At 39.7% G+C, this 25,485-nt stretch overlaps 2 non-coding genes across 2 annotated transcripts; both read right to left on the bottom strand.

The window, feature by feature from the left end:
* Positions 1-10,346: 10,346 nt before the first annotated feature.
* LOC127098905 (small nucleolar RNA R71) lies at positions 10,347-10,453 on the bottom strand. Its single transcript, XR_007793589.1, has one exon. It is a non-coding gene; the product is annotated as a small nucleolar RNA R71 (small nucleolar RNA).
* A 4,891-nt stretch (positions 10,454-15,344) lies between these two features.
* Positions 15,345-15,451, bottom strand: LOC127099378 (small nucleolar RNA R71). Its single transcript, XR_007793885.1, has one exon. It is a non-coding gene; the product is annotated as a small nucleolar RNA R71 (small nucleolar RNA).
* Between the last annotated feature and the right edge of the window lie 10,034 nt (positions 15,452-25,485).

Genomic DNA, 25,485 nt, shown 5'->3' with positions numbered 1-25,485 from the left:
GAGAACAACTACTTCCATCTTCTATATATTCAGCATAAACACCATTTTCATCTTTCAAATGTGTAGGAGCAGGTGTCCTTTCACTCTCCATCCCAATCTTCTCAACATTGCTCTTGGCACTTTTGCTTTGAGATAGACACATAGGCCCTTCTATCTGCTTGACTTGTAGCCCAAGTCCAACGAAGCTCTTTCCAACTTCAGACTGTACATGACTAGCAACATGTTCAATCATCTGATCCAACTTCTATCTATTTGAGCCATCATGAGCTTTTCTCCTTTGGAAGTGATGTTAAGTCTGAGTTTCTGGTGTGACATCCTTGTTTGACATTTCCCACAGACATTCCTCCAGCAGATATAATCATCTACATCCCTTTCTCTTTTACTGAGGTAAATTTTGAGGAGTAACTAATTTGAGAGCTCCACATGTAACAGTTGTCTTTGGTTCTGACTCCTTCCATGATCACTTCACTTTCTTTGTTGGTAATCAGACATTCAATTTTAGTGAAGTTAACATTTAGACCTTGGTCACATAGTTGACTGATGCTTATTAGATTTGTAGTCAAGCCTTTAACAAGTAGGACCTTGTCAAGTTTCGGAACTCCAGGGCATTCAAGCTTTCCTATCCCCTTGATTTCACCCTTTGCTCCATCACCAAAGGTTAGATAGCTTATGGCATGAGGATGAAGGCCAGTTAACAGGTCTTTGTTTCCAGTCATGTATCTGGAGCACCCACTGTCAAAGTACCAATCTTCTTTAGCTGAAACTTTGAAGGGAGTGTGAGCTATTAGACTTGTAACATTTGTCTTAGGAACCCATTGCTTCTTGTTGACAGGCCTGTGCTGTTTGGGTCTTGGTTGATAGTGAGTCTAATGATGAACAGGGCTAGGATAACCATATAGCTTATAGCAGAAGGGCTTCAGGTGGCCAAATTTTCCAAAGTAATGGCATCTCCATCTTTGATGTTTCCCTTTCGGCTGTCTTTCCTTCTGATGTTGTGACATATGATGTGACATCTCAGGTTTGCTTTTAATATGGCTGCACTTAGGTTTGGATTTAGGTTTGCAACCAGTGTAACTGCACTCAGGCTTAGATCCATTATACCCAATGCCAAATTTGTCTCCTGTTATTTGTCCAGTTTGGAGAATCTTGTCCAAGGAGTCAGATCCATTATTTAACATTCTTACATACTTGGTCATCTCTTCTAGTTTAGAATTCAAGAACATAGCCTCAGTTTTTCACTTGGAGATGGTTTCCACATGCTCTACCTTCTCATTCTCCAGCTGTACTATCACTTTCTTCCGGTTTTGACTTTCATCTAGCTTGGAATTCAGAACCACTTCTTCTGTTTTTAATTTGGAGATGGTTTCAAGTGTTCTACCTTCTCATTCTCAAGTTGAGTTATCACCTTCTTCTGGCTTTCAACCTGTTTACATACCTCTGCACTTTTGTGACACAAATTTTTATAGGTAGTGGCCAACTCTTCAAAGGTTACTTCATCATCACTTGAGTCTTCATCAGAACCCCATCTTCCAGTCAAGGCAGTCACCAAATTTGCAGTCGCTTCTGTTTCACTCTCATCAGACCAAGTGGCAGCAAGACTCATCTTCTGCTTCTTGAGGTAGGTTCCACATTCAGTTCTGATGTGTCCATACCCAGCATATTCATAGCACTGTACTTCTTTTCCTTCTTTGGGATTATCATCTAACCTTGTTCTTCTTCCAGCATTGTTGGATTTACTGATGTCAGATGAGATGTTCTTGACATTAGCCTTAGATCTTACATCCATCTTTTTCAACAGTCTGTTGAAATGTCTTCCCAGCATTGCTACATCATTTACCAGATCCTCATTAACATCCTGACTATTTTCCTCCTCTGTGTTTGATATGAAGGTTATGCTTTTGGTTTTCCTTTTAGACCCATCATTCATCCATCTCAAATGTTTGGAGGGAACCAATTAGCTCATCAACTCTCATGTTGGAGATGTCTTGAGACTCATCTATGGATGTCACCTTCATAGAAAATCTCTTAGGGAGTGACCTGAGTATTTTCCTCACTAACTTCTCATCTGACATCTTCTCTCCCAGGGCTCCTGAGGCATTAGCAATTTCAAGAATGCTCATATGAAATTCATGTATATTTTCATCGTCTTTCATCCTTAAATTTTCAAACTTGGAGGTGAGCAGTTGTAGTCTAGACATTTTAACTCTAGAGGTACCTTCATGAGTGGTTTTGAGAATGTCACAAGCATCTTTAGCCACCTCACAGTTATTTACCAACCTGAAGATATTCTTGTCTATTCCATTGGATATGGCATTCAATGCTTTAGAATTTCCAAGGGCTAGATCATCCTCCTCCTTAGACCATTGTTCTTCAGGATTCTTGTCAGTTGTGGTTTCTCCTTCCTTAGTAATTACTGAATGTACCCAGCCTGTTAACACAACCTTCCAAGCCTTATTATCCAAAGATTTTAAGAAGTCTACCATTCAAGGTTTCCAATAGTCATAGTTAGATCCATCCAAAATTGGTGGCCTGTGAACAAATCCTCCATCTCTCTCCATTGTACCAGAAAGTATTGTCCCTAGATCTCACCCAAAACCAGAGCAGGATGCCTGCTCTGATACCAATTGAAATTCTGGTATCAGATATGAGATGTCGAAGGTAATGTCACGACACTAATATCTGAGTAAAACAAACAGGATAAAGACAAAGAATAGTAATGCAAGAGACACAAGCAATTGTTAACCCAGTTCGATCCAACTCACCTACATCCCGGGGCTACCAAGCCAGGAAGGAAATCCACTAAATAGAATCAGTTCAAAGACTCTCCGTACACTTCAACAAGTTACAGTCTTTCTCACTTAATCTTTACCCGTGCAATTTCTACCTAAGCACTCTTAGATATGAGAACCCACTCACTTCCCTTCAATCACACCTGTGATTTTAAACAAGAATTCCTTGTGAAAAGAAGACACTTTTCAATAACACACACTTGATTTTACTTCACAGTTTCAATCAAGTAGACACACACTTGATCTTGCTTAACAGCTTTGATCAAGTAGACACACACTTGATCTTGCTTAACAACTTTGATCAAGTAGACACACACTCTTGCTTTCAAGCTTTGAGTGACAAATACAACCCATAAATCAGACCAATTCAATCATCTATGGATGAATTGAATGGCTTACAAGTCTCACGACTAAACAAGACACAAACCCTTGCTCTCTCTCAGTATTTCGCTCAGTATTGGTTGTGTGTCAAATCAGGTTTTCCAAGTCCCTTTTTATAGAAGCTTTCAGCTGGGCTTGGACATCTTGAAAACCCTAAAACTATTTTCCAATTAAATCTTCTCATAACAACTGGTTAGATCTCTTTGGAAAATAAGTAAATCAGGTTGTAATCAATGATTGAATGCGCCTACAAATCATATCTTCAATCATACATAGATCGCGATTAAATGCACAATCACATAACATATAAAATTCACCCTGAATGTTCTGTGTACAGGATGTCATGACATCGGGTCTGACATCCTGGAACAATCCTGCATAATTCCATTTATAATTTCCAGCAGGTACATAATATCAGATGCCATGACATTGTGTATGACATTCTGAAACAATCCTGCATAATTATATTTTTAAAACTCCAGCAGGTACATAGATATCTTAAGTTAAGACATCACATGCAACATCTTGTGAACACTCTTTGTTTTACCAAAATTGCTGCCAACACTTAGAACCAACAAAACTTTTCATCAAATCTTGTTCTTTTTCCAACATTATTGGACTTACTGATGTCAGATGAGATGTTCTTGACATTAGACTTAGACCTTACATCCATCTTTTTCAGAAGTTTGTTGAACTGTCTTCCCAGTAATGCTACATCATTTGCCAGATCTTCATCAATATCTTGACCACTTTTTTCCTCTTTCTCTTCAGTGTTTGACATGAAGGCTATGCTTTTGACTTTCTTTTCAGATCCATCACACATTCCCATCTCAAATGTTTGGAGGGATCCAATTAGCTAATCAACTCTTATATTAGAAATGTCTTGAGACTCTTCTATGGCTGTCACTTTCATGGCAAATCTCTTAGAAAGTGAGCTGAGTATTTTCCTCACTAGTTTTTTATCTAACATCTTCTCACCCAGGGCTCCTGAGGCATTAGCAATTTCAAGGAGATTCATATGAAATTCATGAATATTTTCATCTTCTTTCATCCTTAAATTTTCAAACTTGGTAGTGAGCAGCTGCAGTCTAGACATCTTTACTCTAGAGGTGCCTTCATGAGTCGTTTTGAGAATGTTCCAAGCATCTTTAGCCACCTCAAGTTGTTTACTAATCTGAAGATGTTCTTATCTACTCCATTGAATATAGCATTTAATGCTTTAGAGTTCCCAAGGGCTAGATCATCCTCCTCCTTGGACAATTGTTCCTTAGCCTTCTTATCAGTTGTAGCTTCTCCTTCCTTAGTAATAACTGGATGTTCCCAACCTGTTAAAACATCGTTCCAAGCCTTATTATCCAATGATTTTAGGAAGGCTACCATTCGAGGTTTCCAGTAGTCATAGTTAGATCCATCCAAAATAGGTGGTCTGTGAACAGATCCTCCGTCTCTATCCATAGTACTAGAAAGTAACGTCCCTAGATCTCACCCAGAACCAGAGTAGAATGCCTGCTCTGATACCAATTGAAATTCTGGTATCAGATATGAGATGTTGAAGGTAATGTCATGAGACTAATATCTGAACAATACAAACAGGATAAAAAATAAAGAATAGTAATGCAAGAGACACAAGCAACTGTTAACCCAGTTTGGTTCAAACTCACCTACGTCTAGAGGCTACCAAGCCAGGAAGGAAATCCGCTAAACAAAATCAGTTCAAAGACTCTCAGTAAATATCTTCAAGTTACATCTTTTCACCTAATCTCTACCCGTGTCACTTCTACCTAAGAACTATTAGATATGAGATCCTACTCATTCCCCCTCAATCACAGCAGTGATATAAAACAAGAATTACAATGAAAAGAAGACACTCTTCAAAGACACATACTTGATCTTGCTTAAAAGCTTCAATCAAGTAAACACACACTCATGCTTCAAAGCTTAGACTGGACAAATTACAACTCAAAAATCAGTCCAATTCAATCATCTATGGATGAATGAATGGCTTACAGTTCACACTACCACACAAGACTCAAACCCTTATTCTCTCTCAATATTTTGTTCGTTATTTCTTGTGTATAAAACCAGGTTTTCCATGTCCTTTATATAGAAACATTTGGCTGGGCTTGGACATCATAAAACCCTAATACTATTTTCCATTCATATCTTATCATGATAGTTGATTATATCTCGTTGGAAAATAAGTCAATCTGGTTGTAATTACTGACTGAATGCGTGTTTAATCATCTCTTCAATCATACATAGATTAGCATAAAAAAGGAAATCACACAATACATAACATTCAGACTGAATGTTCTGTATACTAATGGCATGACATCGGGTCTGACATCTCAGTAATATCCAGCATATTCACATTTTAAACATCTTGCAGGTACATGTTATCTTATGTCAAGACAACACTTGGGATAACTTATGAACACTCTAGGTTTTACCAAAATTGCTGCCAACACATAGAACCAACAAACTCCCCCTTTGGCAAATTTTGGCTATCTTTGGTCCAATCACAAGACTGATCTTTCCAAAGAAGCTTGAAAATAGGCGCACATGTGGTAGTCATATGCGATATAAATCTTGAGATATAGTTCAAGCGGCCAAGGAAACCTCTGACTTGCTTCTCAGTTTTGGGCACAAGCATTTCTTGTATTGATTTGGCCTTGGAAGGATCAACTTCAATACCCCTCTCACTGACAATAAAGCCAACCAACTTACCAGAACGAACACCAAAAGTACACTTATTGGGATTCAAGCGAAGTTTATACTACCTCAAATGCTAGAATAGCTTTAACAAATGCTCAACATAATCTTCTTTATCACTTGATTTAGAAATCATATCATCAACGTAAACCTCAATCTTTTTATGCTTCATATCTTGAAAAAGAGTGGCCATAGTTCTCTGGTATGTTGCACCAACATTCTTTAAACTGAAAGGCATCACTCTATAACAGAATGTTCCCCAGGGTGTAATAAATGTGGTCTTCTCCATATCTTCAGGTGCCATTTTGATTTGATTATAACCGGAAAATCCATCCATAAATGAAAAGACTTTGAAGTTAGTTGTATTGTCTCCATATCTTTCTTTGCGTCCTCCGTACCAAGGTTAATGACTTCCAACTCTTCCTGATGAGGTTGAATGACCCTTTCCTCCTGTTTCAATAGTCTGGCCAATTCTTCGGGGAGTTCACAACCTTCTTCACTCTCCTCTTCGTCTTGGTAAATGGGATTATCAAAGTCATACTGAGTCATAACAAAACTGTTTTTAATGGAATCCGCAAGTTCAATTTTGCACGAACGATGTTTCATGCTTTATTTTAGAAAAGAGTTCAAGAAAGTCACAGAAAACAAAAAAAACATTGCCATTTTTATTGTTTTGAAAATGAAAGTAAAAACAGAAAGACAGTGAGCACAAATTTGATTGCAAAACATCATTTATTGATGATAATCATTGAAAATTCAAAACATGATGTGGCCCTACAATTAACCACTACGCCCTGGGCAGAGTGTAGGGCTTTCATGCAAAATGAAAAAAAACAGCAGAAAATTACTCTGTCTGAAGAGTAACTTGGACTATTTCTTCAGCAGTCCAGTTGTTGATCTTCTCCCCTGGAGCACACGGGCGCACCCAATTATCCATATCACAATCACTGTCACCGTCTTCATTTCCTGTTGCAAAGACATCCCCGTGATTCATCAATCCAGCAGTAGTGAAAGTACACGGTCCTTTCTGATTCTGGACACCCTGCTCTGATGATTGAAAAGGCTGATAACCCTCTTCAAGAACATTTGTGATGATGCGTATGCTATGTTTTATCATGAATAAACCTGAAAAATGATATGCATATGCGGGTTAACTTTTTTTCTTTTTTTATGCATTATTTTTTTGAAAATGAACATGCTATGATGCAAAATGATGAAACAATGGCTGATTGGCTGTGTATCTCAAGGCACAGGATCAGAACTTCAGCATGAATTCGGAACCGGGAACCATAGAACATGGTCATCAACTTAGAACCCAGACTTCAGAACCAACGGTCACTAAGAAGAACCAAACAAAAGTCACCAACAGGACACGGTCACCAACAGAACAAGTCACCATCAGTACCTATAAATGATTCATTCCCGCCCCACTCATGGGTGTAATCGAGGCCAGGGTAAGGTCAAGAGAAATGCAGGATGAACAATCCTTTCAAGAATATCATCATATGCACATCAGGTGTATGCAACGATAATACCCCATCAGAATCTGAACTGCTCGTGATACCATGTTCCGCTAAGTGGCGCCATACCACCCGCTTCCCATGAATCACTCTATTACTAGGTGTCCTAAAGTTCACTCAACAGCGAAACAAATGCACAACCAGCACAGTATGCATGAAACAGTAAAGCGCACATAGGATGCAATGCAAGCATATAAGCATGCAAAGCAATGAATAAATAACACACAATAGACAATAAACAAGCAAACGCTAGAAAAGGCCCGTTAGGGAAAATAAGTCCCCAGCAGAGTCGCCAACTGTCGCTCCCCGGATTTCCCGAATCCAAGTACAAACGCGAAAAGAGGTGGTGAGCAAAAAGAGTAGAGTCGCCAACTATGTACTTTTATCCCAAGAGGAGGGAAAGGTAGTACTGCATAACCAAGAGGGAACGGATAAAACAAAGTCTCGAACCAAAGAAAACTTAGTAAGGGGGCCGGTTACGTGAAGGGAAGGTTATCGCACCCCTTCAAGTCTGTGGTACTCCACAGGATCCACGCTCGCTATTTATGTCTAAAGTGTGTGTATAAAAAGTCCTATATGCAATGCGAAAGAGAGAAAATCAAAGTAGGGAAAAGAAAGAATTATTGCTCGCACAGGCCCTACCCTGCTGCATACGTATCTCAAGAAGGATTGAGAATCAGAGCACCGTAGCTCGGCTAACCTATGTGTTCGTTTTTTGTGATGAATGACGTTACTACACAATCTACCGGATGCTCGACCTTTGGAGACTTACTCACCTATAGTAGAAGGAGTTAACGTGTTCTTAGGAGAAGAAAAATCAATCAGTTTGTTTGTTTTAGGAATGCTCATGCAAAAAGGAAGTCCTAGACGAAGGAATCGTGCTACCTTAATTGACATGCAAACGACAGACTATACGAAGCCTAGCAATCCTATGGGGAGACGATCACACCATACAAAACAAACATGCATAAAATAAACACGCCAACAAGGGGGCTCAAACATACGTGGGTAGGGCTTTAGTCAAGAGGGGTCATATCAACCTCGACAAACAAGCCATGGAAAGGTAATCAAATGGGCTCTTAACCACTGACATTAAACGTCAGGGCGAGCAGATCAAGCGGGTAATGAGGATAAGACCTCATAGCTCTTAACCCTGGACAGGGTGAGCTCATGACAAAAAGTGGGGATTCAGAAAGGTGGAACCCTCTCCACTGACTGACCGGACAAAAGATCTTGGGCTTTTGTTCTGAAGCATCGACACGTAGTGTGATCTTAAAGAACGACGCACTGAATAACGGGGGATTGACTACTAATTCCTTTTATCCGTCAATTGCCTCTTCATGGAGGTCGTTAGCACTGATGCCTCTTCTTGGAGGTCTTTAGGCACAAAAGTAAACACACAAAAACATTGCCTCCTATTGAGGTCTTCCAGCTAAGAAAGCGGTAAAATACGGGAAAAGATGTAAAAGGGATCGAGAGATCTACCACACGGATAAAGATCCGAAGTAACAACAACTCAAGAAATAAGAAACCCATAGATCTCTCAAGCTAGCACCATCAAAGAAAGCAAGTCAGCAAAGCAATCAGAATAAATCTCCAAACGGTATCCCACAAATAAAGTGGAATACCAAGCAAGATATCTCTTCAAGAGTCATGTGAGCCCTCACAAAAAAACTCAACAAACAGGTTAGAGAAAAAGATGGAGTGCAATCAAGAGTTGCACCAAACAGAGAATCACATGAATCATGCCATTAAAGTTCACAAAAAGCTCACAAAAAGCAACCAAGGGTAGGAGGCCTAAACCTCTTGTCAAACAAATTCATTAAAAGGGTATCAAAACTCAAAGTCAGGGGTAAGGATCCACACATCAAGACATGACATACCTATTGATTGGAGAGATCGATTGAAATTGAATTGCACCGTTGGCTTTGCAGAACAATCTTAGGGTTTATATGAGAGGCAATTGGTTCTTTGTAGATGAGTTCCCTTCAGAACGCGTGGGCTTCGCCTAGCGAGCATGACAGTTCAGGAAATTCCTCTGAGTGTAGGTGATTCTGGTGGCTTTTCTTGGGACTCGCTAGGCGACCCATTCTGCTCGCCTAGCGGGCATGACAGCTCATGAACAAACTTTTTCTCCTTCAAGATTAACGTTTTGAATGATGAATAGACCCTATTTGAACATGTTGGAAGTAACTCAAGTCATTCCCTGGCCATTTCACCTTTAGTTGACCAACAATTGATTTTTGGCTTCATAGTTGAATTTTGAACTATACTGAGCCCATTAAGCTTGATCCTTCAGATAGAACCCACAAAGTGACTTGGATGACATCCTCTTGGAGCTAATTCTGATTGACATGATGAAATACAATATGAAATGTTAAATGACCTAAAAAATGAATGCATGAATGAGGAGGGCAAATTTGAGGTGCTACACTTAGCACCACCAATCCCTGAATTAAAGCGTTTCTTGTACGTGAGACGCCGGATACACGAGTATCAACAAAAGTACGGTATTCCCGATATCTCCTTTCCTCCTAAATCAGAAGAAAAACCAAACATGGTTGAAGAACGACCAAAGAATCGTCCTCTTAAATTCTACGCTACCTCGTCCCAACAAGAACCTCACAACAACATTGCTTCCCCCGCTATCAATCGAAACAATTTCGAGCTGAAACCCTCACTATTATCAGTCGTCCAACAAAATCAATTTTCTAGAAATCCTACGGACGATCCTAATGAACACCTGACCAAGTTTGTGCAGTACACAAATACTGTAAAGGCGAATGGTGTATCTCAAGATACGATAAGACTGCGCCTCTTCCTTTTCTCACTAAGAGACAGAGCTTGGGCTTGGTTGCAATCCTTGCCATCCAACTCCGTAACGACATGGGAAGAACTAAAGAACATTTTATTATCTCGATATTTTCCGCCGAGCAAAACCGCTATGCTGAGAGCTCAAATCAACGGATTCAGGAAAAAAGATGTGGAATCTCTCTACGAAGCGTGGGAGAGATACAAGGACATGATGAGGATATGTCCACATCACGGTCTCGAAGACTGGGTGATCATTCACACATTTTACAATGGGCTTCTGTATAACACAAGACTTACAATAGACGCTGCCGCGGGCGGTGCACTTATGGATAAGCCATACACCAAAGCCTATCAACTAATTGAAAACATGTCCCAAAACCATTGTCAATGGGGAGGTGAACGAACTCCAATGGAAAAGTCCCAGACGAAGGGTGGAATGTACAAAATCAGTAGCCTTGACCATGTTTATGCAAAGATAGATGCCCTTGTTCAAAAACTAGATAACTTGACCATACCACCTGCAGCCACTGTGGCTGCTGTAACTCCAAACTGCGAGTTATGTGAAAACCCTGGACACACTGCACAAGAATGTCAAATATTAGCAGGAGTCCCAACCGAGCAAGTGAATTACACACAATGAAATCCCTATTCAAATACCTACAACCCAGGTTGGAAAAACCATCCTAATTTCTCGTATAAGAATAACAATGCCTTGTATGCACCTGGCCAAGAACCAGCTGTTCCGCCTGGATATCAAAAACCAGCTAATAATGCTCCTAACATGCCTAGGAAGTCAAATCTCGAGATAATGATGGAAAGCTTCATAGCTACCCAAGCTCAGACAAACAAAGACTTCTTGAACCAAAACATACATACTAGTGAGCAACTTAAACAACTAGCAAACAAAGTAGACGCCTTAGCCACCCCCAATAAAATGCTTGAAACACAAATTTCACAAGTGACTCAACATCAAGCATCTACAGCCGCTCCAGCTGGAACATTTCCTGGACAGCCGTAACCTAATCCAAAGGGACATGCAAATGTCGTTAAACTGAGGAGTGGAAAAGAAGTAGACGGACCCGTAGATCCAAGACTCCAAAACCCTTCCATGTACCAAAAACCAGATAAAACCTCAACTTAGCAGGTAAATGAACCAAAGGAAACAGAAGATAATACCCAAGAGGCCGAAGAGAAAGAGAAACCTTATGTGCCTCCACCTCCTTATAAACCACTCGTTCCGTATCCTCAAAGACTCAAAAGTTCTAAAACTGCGAATCAATTTAGGAAATTTGTTGAACTTCTGAAGCAATTAAACATTATGATACCCTTTATAGAAGCCATCACACAAATGCCCTCCTACGCCAAATTTCTTAAGGAAATCCTATCCAATAAGAAAAAGATTGAGGAAGAAGAAATAGTTACACTTACTGCCGAGTGTAGCACCATAATCCAAAATAGCATGCCTCCCAAACTAAAAGACCCAGGTAGTTTCTCCATACCCTGTGTCATTGGAAAATTCATCATAGACAAAGCTCAGCATTAGTGTAATGCCCTTAACCATTTGTAGAAGGCTCTGTATGGGAGAATTAAGACCGACCAAGATGTCTGTTCAATTAGCTGACCGCTCAATCAAATATCCTGTCGGTATACTAGAGAATGTCCCCGTACGGGTAGGATAATTTTACATTCCTACAGACTTCATATTCATGGACATCAAAGAAGATGCCAATACACCTACCATACTAGGAAGGCCATTCTTGGCTACCGCCAGAGCCATAATAGACGTAAAGAGAGGTAAGCTGACATTCGAACTTGGAGAGGAAAAGGTTGAATTCATCTTGACCCAATTCTTACAAGCGCCAGCTATAGACGACACCTGTTATTTGCTTGATGTCATAGACGAGTGCGTGAGAGAGATGGAGATGGATAAAACCACATACTCTAAAATAATGAAAATCCAAATCCCTCGAATCTTTGAAGACAATAGTTAGCCTGAACCATACCAAAACGAAAGTTTAAGCGAATGTTTAGCACTTACACCTAACCACATGCCATGCCCAAAGAAACCTGACTTTGAATTAAAAGCACTACCAAAGAACCTAAGATAAGAATTCCTAGACACTGAACTGAAAAGACCAGTAATAGTCAACGCTGACTTAGGACAGATGGAAACTGAGAAACTATTAGATGTCCTAAGAAAATACCCAACAGCGTTAGGATATAACATCCCCGATCTAAAAGGAATAAATCCTTCTATCTGTATGCATCACATTATGCTAGAGGAAGATTGTAAAACCTCTAGAGAACACCAGAGAAGGAGAAATCTAATCCTAAGTACCGTAGTCAAGGATGAAGTAAAGAAACTTCTAGATGCTGGAATCATATACCCGATCTCCGATAGTCAATGGGTTAGCCCCGTTCATGTAGTACCCAAAAAAGGAGGTGTTACAGTTGTGAAGAACGAGAAGGGCGAATCTATAGCACAAAGAGTTATGGTTGGAAGTAGAATGTGAAATGGATATAGAAAACTAAATAAAGCCACTCGTAAAGATCATTTCCCTCTACCCTTCATTGACCAAATGCTTGAACGATTGGCTAAGCATTCTCATTTCTACTATCTAGATGGTTATTCAGGATTCTTTCAAATCCCAATACATCCTGACGACCAAGAAAAGACTACCTTCACATGCCCTTATGGTACATTCGCCTACCGACGAATGCCATTTGGACTATGCAACGCTACCGCAACATTTCAAAGATGCATGATGGCAATCTTCGCCGATTTTACAGACGATGATAACACTGAAATTTACCGTATTTTCGACTCTGATTTCACATGCATTCTAGTTGTTTTATTATCATTTTGTTGTGTTATTGGTATGTTTTCCTTTGTTTTCAGGTTTTTACTTTAATCGGAGCCCCGATCGAGAAAAGGAGCGAAAAAGAGCCAAAAACCCTAAAATTCAGCATTTTGTTCTTGTGGCCTACCCCATGGCTGGCGCATAGACCCTGCCATGACGTGTCCAAGCCCAACTTCCCTCAACTTCCACGTTCCCCACTACTTCCACTAAGGCGCCTCATTTTGTGCTTGTGGCGGGCGCCATGGCCTTGTGGCGGCCGCCACAAGAGGGAAGTTTTTCCCTCCCATTTTCAAGTTGAAGGGCATCCTTGTCATTTCCATCTTTTTACTTGCTTATAAATAGAAACTCGAAATCACTTTTACAATCATCCAAACTTAGAGCAGAGGCAAACTCAGAGCAACTTTGTTTCACTTAGGCATATATTTAGTTTTATAAAGTGGTAATCGCTTCGCATTGGAGTGTTACCACAATTGTGTAATCAAGTCTGTGATAGAGTTTGTAATCGAGTTTGGAGCACTTTGGAAGGAAGTGAATCCTGCCGCCATTTTCATTTCCGCTTTGCAATTTATTCAACCCTCCGATTGGAGCAGGTTTTTATTACTCGTCTTTATCTTATTTATTTTCCCGCACTCGCTTTACTTTATTTTATTTCGTCGCACTCGCTTTACTTTTATTTATTTCCTCGCACTCACTTTACTTTATTTATTTCCTCGCACTCGCTTTACTTTTATTTATTTCCCCGAACTCGCTTTACTTTTATTTATTTCCCCGCACTCGCTTTACATTATTTATTTCCTCGCACTCGCTTTAAATTATTTATTTCCTCGCACTCGATTTAAATTATTTACTTTCCGCACTCGCACTACTTTTATTTATTTTCCGCACTCGCACTACTTTTATTTATTTTAATGCACTTTTACATTACCATGTCTAGCTAAATTTATAAGGTTAGAATGTAAGGATCATAATTGAACCAGTAATCCGTACAATTCTTCGTAGAAACACTTAAGGGCTATTTTAACTTTCAACTTAAGTTTTCCCGCACTTCAATTCCGTTGGGTAAGATCGAAAGCCGTCCAACATCTTTTTAAACTTAATTGTTTTTAACTATTTCAAAAACAGCGAAAGCGCTTTGTCTAGTTCATTAGGAGTTTTTAACATTAAGAAGAAAAGAGATTTTAAAACTATTTTCGGACGCGTTTATAAGTTTAGAGTCTGGTTCGTGAGAACCTCTTTTGGTTAAGAAATCCAGGTTATAATACTTTTCAACTTAGTCAAGATACTATATTTCTTAAAAATAAGTTTACTACTCTAACGCAATGCGCGCCTTTTTATAAGTGACAATAAGAGGGTTTGATTAGGGAGTACAACTCGGTTCTGAATACGCGAAAGCGACTGTTCCTGTTAAATTAGTTCTTTTCAAAGTAGGAAACACTGCCCATAAGTAGCTCTACTAGCAAGAACTTGGATTATTAATTAATTACGTGAATTACATTCGATCCTCTCTTTATTAATTATATCTTTATTTCAATACTTTACTTTTCATTGCACACTCCAAAAACACCTATTTCGATTACCTTTGATAAACACCATAACGATAGATAACGATAGATTGACACTTGGTCTCTGTGGATTCGACAATCTTTTATATTACTCTGACGCGTTTGTATACTTGCGAAACACCGCATCAAGTTTTTGGCGCCGTTGTCGGGGACCAATTTCGTCAAATTTCATTTTCCTGTTGTTATATCGTTTAGACTTAGGCTATTTCCCGCCGGTCAATGCGAAGAACTCGCTGCACCGGAAGTTTAAGCTTAGTATACCCTCTGGCGGAACCTGAACGTTACACTCGCACACGTTTATTCTTTCATAGAATTAAGAGAGCTATGGCCGATTAAAACCAAAGACCTCTTAAGGACTTTGCTCAACCATCTAACGAAGAACCTAGTTCTAGTATAGTAAACCCAACCATCCCAGCTAATAATTTTGAACTTAAACCATCCCTGTTGCAACTAGTGCAACAGAGACAATTCGCATGTCTCGCTACTAAGAACCCAAACCAACATTTAAAAATATTTCTTCAATTAGCAGACTCTTTTAAAACCAATGGAGCTTCTCTTGAGGCAATACGTTTAAGATTATTTCCTTTTTCCCTCAGAGATAAAGCCCTATCATGGTTAGATTCCCTTCCACCCAATTCCATTACGACTTGGGATAACCTTAGAAGAGTTTTTCTTGCTAGATATTTTCCCCCGAGTAAGACCGCCATTCTTCGAAACCATATAACTAGATTTACCCAAAACCAAGGAGAATCGTTGTTCGAAGCTTGGGAGAGATATAAAGAGTTTTTACGAGCATGCCCACATCATGGTTTAGAAAATTGGTTAATCATTCAAAACTTCTATAATGGACTTCATTACAACACAAAGATGACCATCGACGCTGCCGCAGGCGGTGCTCTGATGAACAAACCTTATCCTGAAGCTAGTGCCCTCATCGAAGATATGGCTCAAAACCATCAATCATGGGGAGTCGAACGAGCGACAGTTGAGAAGAAGGAAGCCCAAGGAGGAGTGCATGAACTAAGCTCTATAGACATGATGCAAGCTAAAATGGTCGCATTAGCCCTCAAAGTCGAGCATATGTGCATAACCCCGAATACTGTAGCCGCAGTTTCATCGGATTGTGAGATATGTGGAACCAAAGGACACCAAACTGCAGAATGCGGTCTATTAAACGAAACCCACTCTGAGCAAGTAAACTACACCCAAGGGAACCCATATTCGAATACCTATAACCCTGGATGGAGGAATCACCCGAACTTCTCCTATAAAAACAATAACCCTATTCAAAATAATGCACCTCCGAGACCTAGTTATCAAGCCCCTAGATCAAATCAACCTATGCAACCTGCGGCACCAAAGCCGAGCCTTGAGAAAATTATGGAAAATTTTATCACCGCTCAAACCCAACAAAACAAGGAGTTCATGAATCAAAACATTCATGTTAACGAATTGATTACTCAGTTAGGAACCAAGGTTGACAAAATAGTTACTCATACTAAGATGCTTGAAACTCAGATCTCTCAGGTAGCTTTAAACCAAGTCCCTCAGACTACACCTGGAGGACAATTCCCTGGACAACCTCAACAAAATCCGAGAGGACAAGCCAATGCCATTACCCTACGAAGTGGGAACGCTTATGATGAGCCACCATACCCTAGATTGAGTGAACCCGTAACTTCTAAGGAATGTACCAAACCCACGGACGAAGTAAAGTAACCAGAGGAATCTGAAAACCAGGAAGGTCGAGAAAAAGGAGAAGAACCTAAAGATAAAACTTACGTACCACCCCCACCATATAAACCACCTATACCATATCCGCAAAGACTCAAACAAACCCAGATCAATAAACAGTATCAAAAATTTATTAAAGTTATAGAAAAGCTTCATGTAGAAATCCCTTTCACAGAAGCCATCACCCAGATACCTTCTCATGCAAAATTTCTCAAAGACATCCTTACCAACAAACGTAGACTTGACGATCCGAAGCCTTTGGAATGTAATGCTATTTCCGAGGACAAATTAGCGAAGAAAGATAAAGATCCTGGAAATTTCTCCATTCCTTGCCTTTTGGGTAATCATGTCATCAAAAAAGCTTTTCTAGACTTAGGAGCTAGTGTGAGCCTAATGCCTTTAGCGGTTTGTGAGAGGTTAAACTTAGAAGAATTACAGCACACTAAGATGTCACTTCAGTTAGCCGATAGATCTGTTAAGTATCCGATAGGCATTTTAGAAGATGTTCCTGTTAGGATAGGTAAGTTATTTATCCCTACTGATTTTGTTGTCATGGACATCAAAGAGGACAATGATATACCAATCCTTCTAGGTAGACCATTCTTATCAACTGCAGGAGCCATAATAGATGTCAAGAAAGGAAAGTTGACATTTGAGGTAGGTGACGAGAAAATAGAATTTATACTTTCGAAATTTCTTATGGCACTTATGATGGGAGACTCGGGTTATGCCTTAGACATCATTGATGAATGTGTTAGAGAATTAGAACAAAAAGAAATTATAAAAACAATCAAGTTACCATCAACTCTCATTAGGGAAGATGATGACTTTAAGAAACCCTACATCGATGATAACCTTTACGAATGTTTATCCCTTACCCCAGATCCTATGCCATGCCCTAAGAAACCAATCTTAGAACTTAAGGAACTGCCTAAGAACTTGAGATATGAGTTCCTCGATAAAAAGATGAACCGTCGAGTTATAGTCAGTGCTACCTTGAGTCAAAAGGAAACAAACCAACTTTTAGACGTTTTACGAAGATATCCCTCAGCCTTAGGATATAATATCTCTGACCTGAAAGGTATAAGTCCATCCGTATGCATGCAGCGGATTTCACTCGAAGAAGATTCAAAACCCTCTAGGGAACATCAGAGAAGAATAAACCCTATAATGAGTGATGTTGTTAAAAATGAAGTTCTCAAGTTACTTGAGGCAGGTATCATCTACCAGATCTCGGATAGTAAGTGGGTGAGCCCTGTGCATGTAGTACCTAAAAAGGGAGGCATCACAGTCGTGCAAAACGATAAAGGCGAACATGTAGCAAAACGTTTAGAAGGAGAATGACGGATGTGTATAGATTATAGAAAATTAAATAAAGCAACTAGGAAGGATCAAGAAAAAACTACCTTTACATGCCCTTATGGAACTTTTGCCTACAGACGAATGTCGTTCGGCCTCTGTAATGCCCCAGCTACTTTCCAACGCTGCATGATGTCAATCTTTGCAGATTACCTAGATGGTATTACGGAAGTGTTTATGGATGATTTCTCGGTTTGCGAATTTGATTTCCACAATTGTTTTGCTAACCTTGAGAAAATCCTAGAGAGATGCGTGGAGGTGAACCTCGTGCTAAACTGGGAAAAATGTCATTTCATGGTAACCGAAGGAATAATTTTAGGACATATAGTTTCTGAAAAAGGTATAGAGGTAGATAAAGCTAAAATAGAAGTTATAGAAAACCTAAAGAAGATATAGTACCCCCTGATCTTGACTACCACCGCAAGAAGAAATTCTTCCACGATGTGAGAAACTTCTATTGGGACGAACCACTCCTTTTCAAGAGGGGTAAAGATGGCATTTTTCGCCGTTGCGTTCCAGAAGAAGAGGTAAATAATATTATCGAGCATTGTCATTCTGCACCTTATGGTGGACATGCGAGCACCTCTAAGACATATGCCAAGATTCTTCAAGCTGGCCTATTCTGGCCTACCATGTGGCGTGATGTCTATGCTTGTATTGTCAAGTGTGATAGATGCCAACGCACTGGAAACATTTCAAGGCGTGATAAAATGCCTCTAAGAAACATTCAGGAAGTAGAACTCTTTGACGTATGGGGTATAGATTTCATGGGACCTTTTCCATCATCCTTAGGAAATAGGTATATCTTAGTAGCTGTAGACTATGTGTCTAAGTGGATTGAAGCTATAGCTACACCCACAAACGACACTAGGGTAGTAATCAAACTATTTAAAAACTATATATTCCCTAGATTTGGAACACCACGTTTAGTCATAATCGATGGAGGATCACACTTTATATCGAGAATATTTGACAAACTTTTAAGAAAATATGGAGTTAGGCATAAAGTAGCAACACCATACCACCCACAGACTAGTGGCCAAGTAGAAGTATCTAATAGGGAGATAAAACAAATCCTAGAGAAAACTGCTTCTATTTCTAGGAGAGACTGGTCTCAGAAGCTTCAAGAAGCATTATGGGCCTATAGAACCGCTTTCAAAACCCCTATAGGAACTACTCCTTATCAACTAGTTTATGGAAAATCATGTCAGTTACCGTTCGAATTAGAGCATAAGGCCTATTGGGCCATTAAAACTTTGAATTTAGACTACCTAGCCGCTGGAGAAAAGCGTACCCTAGACATTCATAAATTAGAAGAACTTAGGCAATCTGCCTACGAGAATGCAAAAATATATAAAGAGAGGACAAAAGCCTATCACGACAAAAGAATAGTAAAAAAATTTTTCAATATAGGCGATCATGTTCTCCTTTTTAACTCTAGGTTACGACTCTTCCCTGGAAAGCTACGTTCAAGATGGACTGGTCCTTTCGAAGTATCCAAGATTATGAGATCCGGAGCCGTAGAAATCAAGAACGATACCTGTAGCCCATTCATTGTAAATGGACAAAGACTGAAGCTCTACGAAGGAGGAGACATTCCAGCATACTACTCAAGCCACACTCTGATTGATCCACCAATTCCTACTACTACAGGTGTATAAATTCTAATCTTCAAGCTATTGACGTTAAACAAGCGCTGCGTGGGAGGCAACCCATGGTTTTTCTTTCATTTTACTTTTTCGCATTTATTTAATTTTATTTTTATTTTATTTTATCATATTTTGCATTGAGACTAAAATTTGAATGGTTTGTATTTTCAGGATCACTTTCTTAACTTTTACAGGATGCAGGATTTTGATGACATGCACGTGGCCTTTAGAGATAATGCTCAGAGGGAGCGCTACATCGCTCTGTATCAGCTCCCTATGGCACCCACACGTTATCCTGATCAACACTGTATGGAGGCACTGGGTATCGAGCAGAGTATCCGATTCCTTATCCACCAGCTTCACTGGGACGATTTTGCTGATGACTTGAGTAACACCTATAGGAACCTGACTTTGGAGTTCCTGAGTTCATTCGACTATGACCCATATTCTGGACCAGATGGGTATGTTGCTTTCAGGCTTTTTGGAGTTGAGTACTCCTTCAGCCAGAAAGAGTTCGACGACTTATTGGGCTTCCAGACTACTCCTGATGCTATCCCGGAGACACCTATGGGATATTTCCTGGGTAAGAAGGTTGAGAAGTTTTGGAGTGATATCTCGGGTGGCGGAAGCCAGGATCCATCTATGCAGCTGTCTCATGTCATACATAACCCAGCCTTCAGATACTTTCAGATGATATTAGCACATTCCTTCCTGGGAAGGCCGGATGTAGAGACACTACTGAGTGAAGAGGAGATCTTCCTATTATTTTGTGCATCCCAGTCTCGCCCAGTAGCATGTGGGAACTTTTTATTATATAGTCTCAGCAGTATCTCCAGATCTACCAAAGGAGTCATCCATGTTGGCGGAATCATCACGCAGATTGCTGTCGCTTTAGGTCTGTCTCGTAAGCTGTCACATCTCCGGATCTACTGTAGGTACACTACCATGGACATCGACTTCTGTTTGACCAGAGGATTGATGAGGAGAGCCTCTTTCCACCCATGTTAGTTCCGACTGCTAGTCGACAACGAGGCCATCCATTATTTCATATTGCCAGATCCTATGATGACCAGTGTGCATGATCCAGCGAATTGGAGTTATGCTCTGGAGGGCCAGGGAGAGACCATTGAGGAACCAAGATCACCACCTATTTCTGAATACACACCTACACCACCATCTCCCAGAATCACTGTTTTCTCTAATAATCTTTCATTGCAGACATCCGACATCCGCACTCAGATTGCTGAGTGTCGTAGAGAGATCACAACGCTTAGACAGGAGGTGGCTGACCTCACTTTACAGATGGGAGTGTTCGATCTCACCCATGCTACTGAAGCCGACTGTCTATATCAGGAGATCGCAGAACTCAAGCAGGAGGTAGCCATGCTCCGTGGTTCCTCTCAGGAAGATGACATCCCCACTATATGATCTCACCATTTCATCTTATTTTATCTCTTTTTTATATTTCTCGTATTTACATAACTCATCTTATATTATCGCATTTGGAATATTATATAAACTACATATATACATTAGTATTTCTATTTTTATTTATATGTGTTTTATGTTTGTTTTATTTGCATTTTAATTTTTCAGTTATTTATTTATTTATATTTAATTTTTGTTTCAGTTTCATTTTTATTTTTTGTTTTTACCTTTATAAAATTATGCAAGTCAAAGATACTAGGAAAATCACAAGACAAATGCTATCCGGACCCCTCAAAGCCAAAAGACAAGAGAAGCCCATACCAAAGGACCAAAATCCGGCCCAGCCAGATTTTGCCTTGTGGCGCCCGCCACAGCGTCTGTAAAAGGTCGGGGCAGAACCCCTTTCTTCACCATTTTTTGCAACTTACAACCTTCCAAACCCATTTTTTCACCTTGGAAAAACATCCTTGAACCCACAAAAAGCTCATACTTTTCTAACCACCACACCACATAAATCATTATTCCAATTTCTATTTTCGATTTCATCCGTCGGATTTTGTAAAAATCCAACCTTTTCACAAACCACTTCATCTTCTTCATCACTTTTCAAGAGCTTTTCAAATGGAGTTTAACGGATTCGTTCTTCGAGGAGGGAAACCGGGGGATAAACAAAGAAAAATTATCGAACGGTTGCAAAATCGGGAAATCCTCCCGACAAGGTATGTTGACGAAAATTGTCTCTACACTTTAGGTATCTATCATAGCATATTTCATTTATTAGATAATTTAGGTTTGCATAATTTCTTTTCCAATAAAGAACCTACCTATGAGCGGTTGACAATTGAATTTTTGAGTTCCTTAATTTATATTGTCAACCCTAACACTGCTAGCACAGTTGGTACTGTCAAATTTAGAATGTTTGCTGTTGAATACCAATTCAGTACCGACGAACTAGCCAGCTTGTTAGGAATCCCTCATGGAGACGGTGCTATTTGTGAGGCCCCTTTGGATTCCGAATGGTTTGTTGAGGTATTTTCCTTCTTGGAGCGTTTATCAAACACTTCCATAAACTCTTTTGAAGGAGTTCTTGCCTCAACTATCCATAACCCGACCATCAGAGTTTTTAGATATCTGTTGGCATGCACTATTTTTGGCCGGGAGAATCCAAATAAGATTAATGCTAGAGAGCTTCTATGTTTACAAGGAAGCCTCACAAATAGACGTATTAATTTGGTCCCGTTCATGCTTGCTCATATGACTTTAACTGTGAATAAAGCGGGACCGATTTCTTTTGGTGGATTGATTACATCTATTGCTCGGGCGCTTAACCTGAACGATGAGATGGCTACCCTAGAACCATTACCCCCTCGCACAATTAACCTAAAATTTCAGAGAGACATGAAATTGTGCCGCTCGAGGAGAGAAGGAGGCTATATGCTTATGGTTCATGGTGTAGCCATCCTGTTTGTTGTTTTACCGTGCACTAGACGTACAGATGTACGAGATGAAAGGAATTGGACCTACGCTTTAGATGCCCCACCTGTTTTGGGTCCTCTTCCTCCTAACATTCCTGATGAGGCGGGACATGACACTGATGATGAATATGATCGGAGAGAGAGATCTCCCGTACCCCATGTGTCCCCCCATCATCCTTCACCACCACACACCGCACCGTCTTCTTCTTCTGCAAGTACCACTCTTGGCTTCTATATTACATAGGAGATGTGGCGTGACCACATGGCTAGAGAGAAAAGGCGTGACGACCTCCTCTCTACGATCCAACAACAGATGGCGGATAACATGCGCTTCATGCAAGAGTCGCAGCGGAGGACAGACAGGTCCTACGACACTATTCTACAGTCCCTGCAAACGATCACAGATTCACAAGCCCGTCAACATATTGCTCTCATAGAAAACACTCAGGGTACCATTTTAGGTAACCTTCGAGACGTGAGGAACGCTCAGGATGCCCTGCAAGCGAGGATGGATCAGAGAGACCGTCGTCGTACCCGATCCCGTCGTCCACCTCAGGATGGCGAGGGCACTAGTGGTCAACAATAGGTTGTCAGGTAACTCTTCCCTTATCTTATTTCAAAACATTGGGGACAATGTTCGATTTAAGTGTGGGAGGAGACTCTATCGTCTTTTCTTTATTGCTTTTTCCTTTATCGCTTTTTCTTTACTGTTTTTAGATAGTTTATTTATTGTTATTTCCTCTTAGTTGTTTATTTTGCTTTTTAGTAAAATGCATGAGTTTGATGAGTCACCAAATACAGTAGATCTTTAGTACAATCCTACCTCCCCATACCTTTAGCCCCACCGAAATTTTTTATCAAAAGAAAATAGTGTTATTCCGAAAGTTTTCAGGTTTTAAAGACATGTTTTGAGTAAGGATGCGGTGACTTGGGAGAACTTTGCGAAACATCAGTATTATTTTAGCACCATAAGCTTCGTAAATATAAGAATCATTCCCGAAACCCTATATACCATGGCCTTAATCATCATTTCGGTATAAGTCCTTAGTAGTTTATCTCAGTAGTCAGCTCCGACCTACGCATCCTATACGTAGGAGACCAATGCAAATAAGTGAATGATCCAGAAAAACAAAAAAAACAAAAAAAGAAAGCAAAAAGGCAACTCCGGTATAGGTTACCCTCACAAAGTCATTTAAACCAAAGAATTGTAAAAATTTGCTAGAAAAAGAAAAAGAAAAAGAAAAAGAAAAACTTACCCACTGTTAGTTGGTTCAGAGGTATCTGGCACTGAACTCGGTAGGGAGGATTCCGATCCGATCCCCCACAACTACAGTTGGGTCCAATAAAAGGGTTTACACATATTTATGTGCTAGAAAACCCATGCTCAGATCATAATCACTAACAGGCCACTCTACTATGAAGCATGTACGGATAATGGGCTTAATGTGATTGCGCCTGAATGAAAAGGACACAAAAAGATATGAAGAGGCAGGCCTAGGTATTGTGGGATAATATGGGTTGGTTAATATAGGAAGGAAGCTTATGTCCGTATTTACGGATTAGTGTCATCATGATACCCTTAGTTCACTCAGTTAGTACCTATACTGCATCCCGACTTGAACTTAGAATTTTTACCTGAAGCACTCATTTACACAAATTTTCTTTTATGAGCTTTTTAATGTTTTGCTTGAGGACAAGCAAAGGTTTAAGTGTGGGAGAGTTTGATAACACTGAAATTTACCGTATTTTTGACTCCGATTTCACATGCATTCTAGTTGTTTTATTATCATTTTGTTGTGTTATTGGTATGTTTTCCTTTGTTTTCAGGTTTTTACTTTAATCGGAGCCCCGATCGAGAAAAGGAGCGAAAAAGAGCCAAAAACCCTAAAATTCAGCATTTTGTTCTTGTGGCCTACCCCATGGTTGGCGCCATAGACCCTGCCATGACGTGTCCAAGCCCAACTTCCCACATCTTCCACGTTCCCCACTACTTCCACTAAGGCGCCTCATTTTGTGCTTGTGGCGGGCGCCATGGCCTTGTGGCGGGCGCCACAAGAGGAATGTTTTTCCCTCCCATTTTCAAGTTGAAGGGCATCCTTATCATTTCCATCTTTTTACTTGCTTATAAATAGAAACTCGAAATCACTTTTACAATCATCCAAACTTAGAGCAGAGGCAAACTCAGAGAAACTTTGTTTCACTTAGGCATATATTCAGTTTTAAAAAGTGGTAATCGCTTCGCATTGGACTGTTACCACAATTGTGTAATCAAGTCTGTGATAGAGTTTGTAATCGAGTTTGGAGCACTTTGGAAGGAAGTTAATCCTGCCGCCATTCTCATTTCCGCTTTGCAATTTATTCAACCCTCCGATTGGAGCAGGTTTTTATTACTCGTCTTTATCTTATTTATTTTCCCGCACTCGCTTTACTTTATTTTATTTCCTCACACTCGCTTTACTTTTATTTATTTCCTCGCACTCGCTTTACTTTATTTATTTCCTCGCACTCGATTTACTTTTATTTATTTCCTCGCACTCGCTTTACTTTTATTTATTTCCTCGCACTCGCTTTACTTTATTTATTTTCTCGCACTCGCTTTAAATTATTTATTTCCTCGCTCTCGCTTTAAATTATTTACTTTCCGCACTCGCACTACTTTTATTTATTTTTCGCACTCGCACTACTTTTATTTATTTTAATGCACTTTTACTTTACCATGTCTAGCTAAATTTATAAGGTTAGAATGTAAGGATCATAATTGAACCAGTAATCCGTACAATTCTTCGTAGAAACACTTAAGGGCTATTTTAACTTTCAACTTAAGTTTTCCCGCACTTCAATTCCGTTGGATAAGATCGAAAGCCATCCAACGTCTTTTTAAACTTAATTGTTTTTAACTATTTCAAAAACAGCGAAAGCGCTTTGTCTAGTTCATTAGGAGTTTTTAACATTAAGAAGAAAAGAGATTTTAAAACTATTTTCGGACGCGTTTATAAGTTTAGAGTTTAGTTCGTGAGAACCTCTTTTGGTTAAGAAATCCAGGTTATAATACTTTTCAACTTAGTCAAGATACTATATTTCTTAAAAATAGGTTTACTACTCTAACGCAATGCGCGCCTTTTTATTAGTGACAATAAGAGGGTTTGATTAGGGAGTACAACTCGGTTCTGAATACGCGAAAGCGACAGTTCCTGTTAAATT

Source organism: Lathyrus oleraceus, chromosome 6, assembly GCF_024323335.1.
Source record: "Lathyrus oleraceus cultivar Zhongwan6 chromosome 6, CAAS_Psat_ZW6_1.0, whole genome shotgun sequence".
Classification (NCBI taxonomy): domain Eukaryota; kingdom Viridiplantae; phylum Streptophyta; class Magnoliopsida; order Fabales; family Fabaceae; genus Lathyrus; species Lathyrus oleraceus.
Note: the sequence above shows the minus strand (reverse complement) of the source record. Positions and strands in the feature narration are given on the sequence as shown.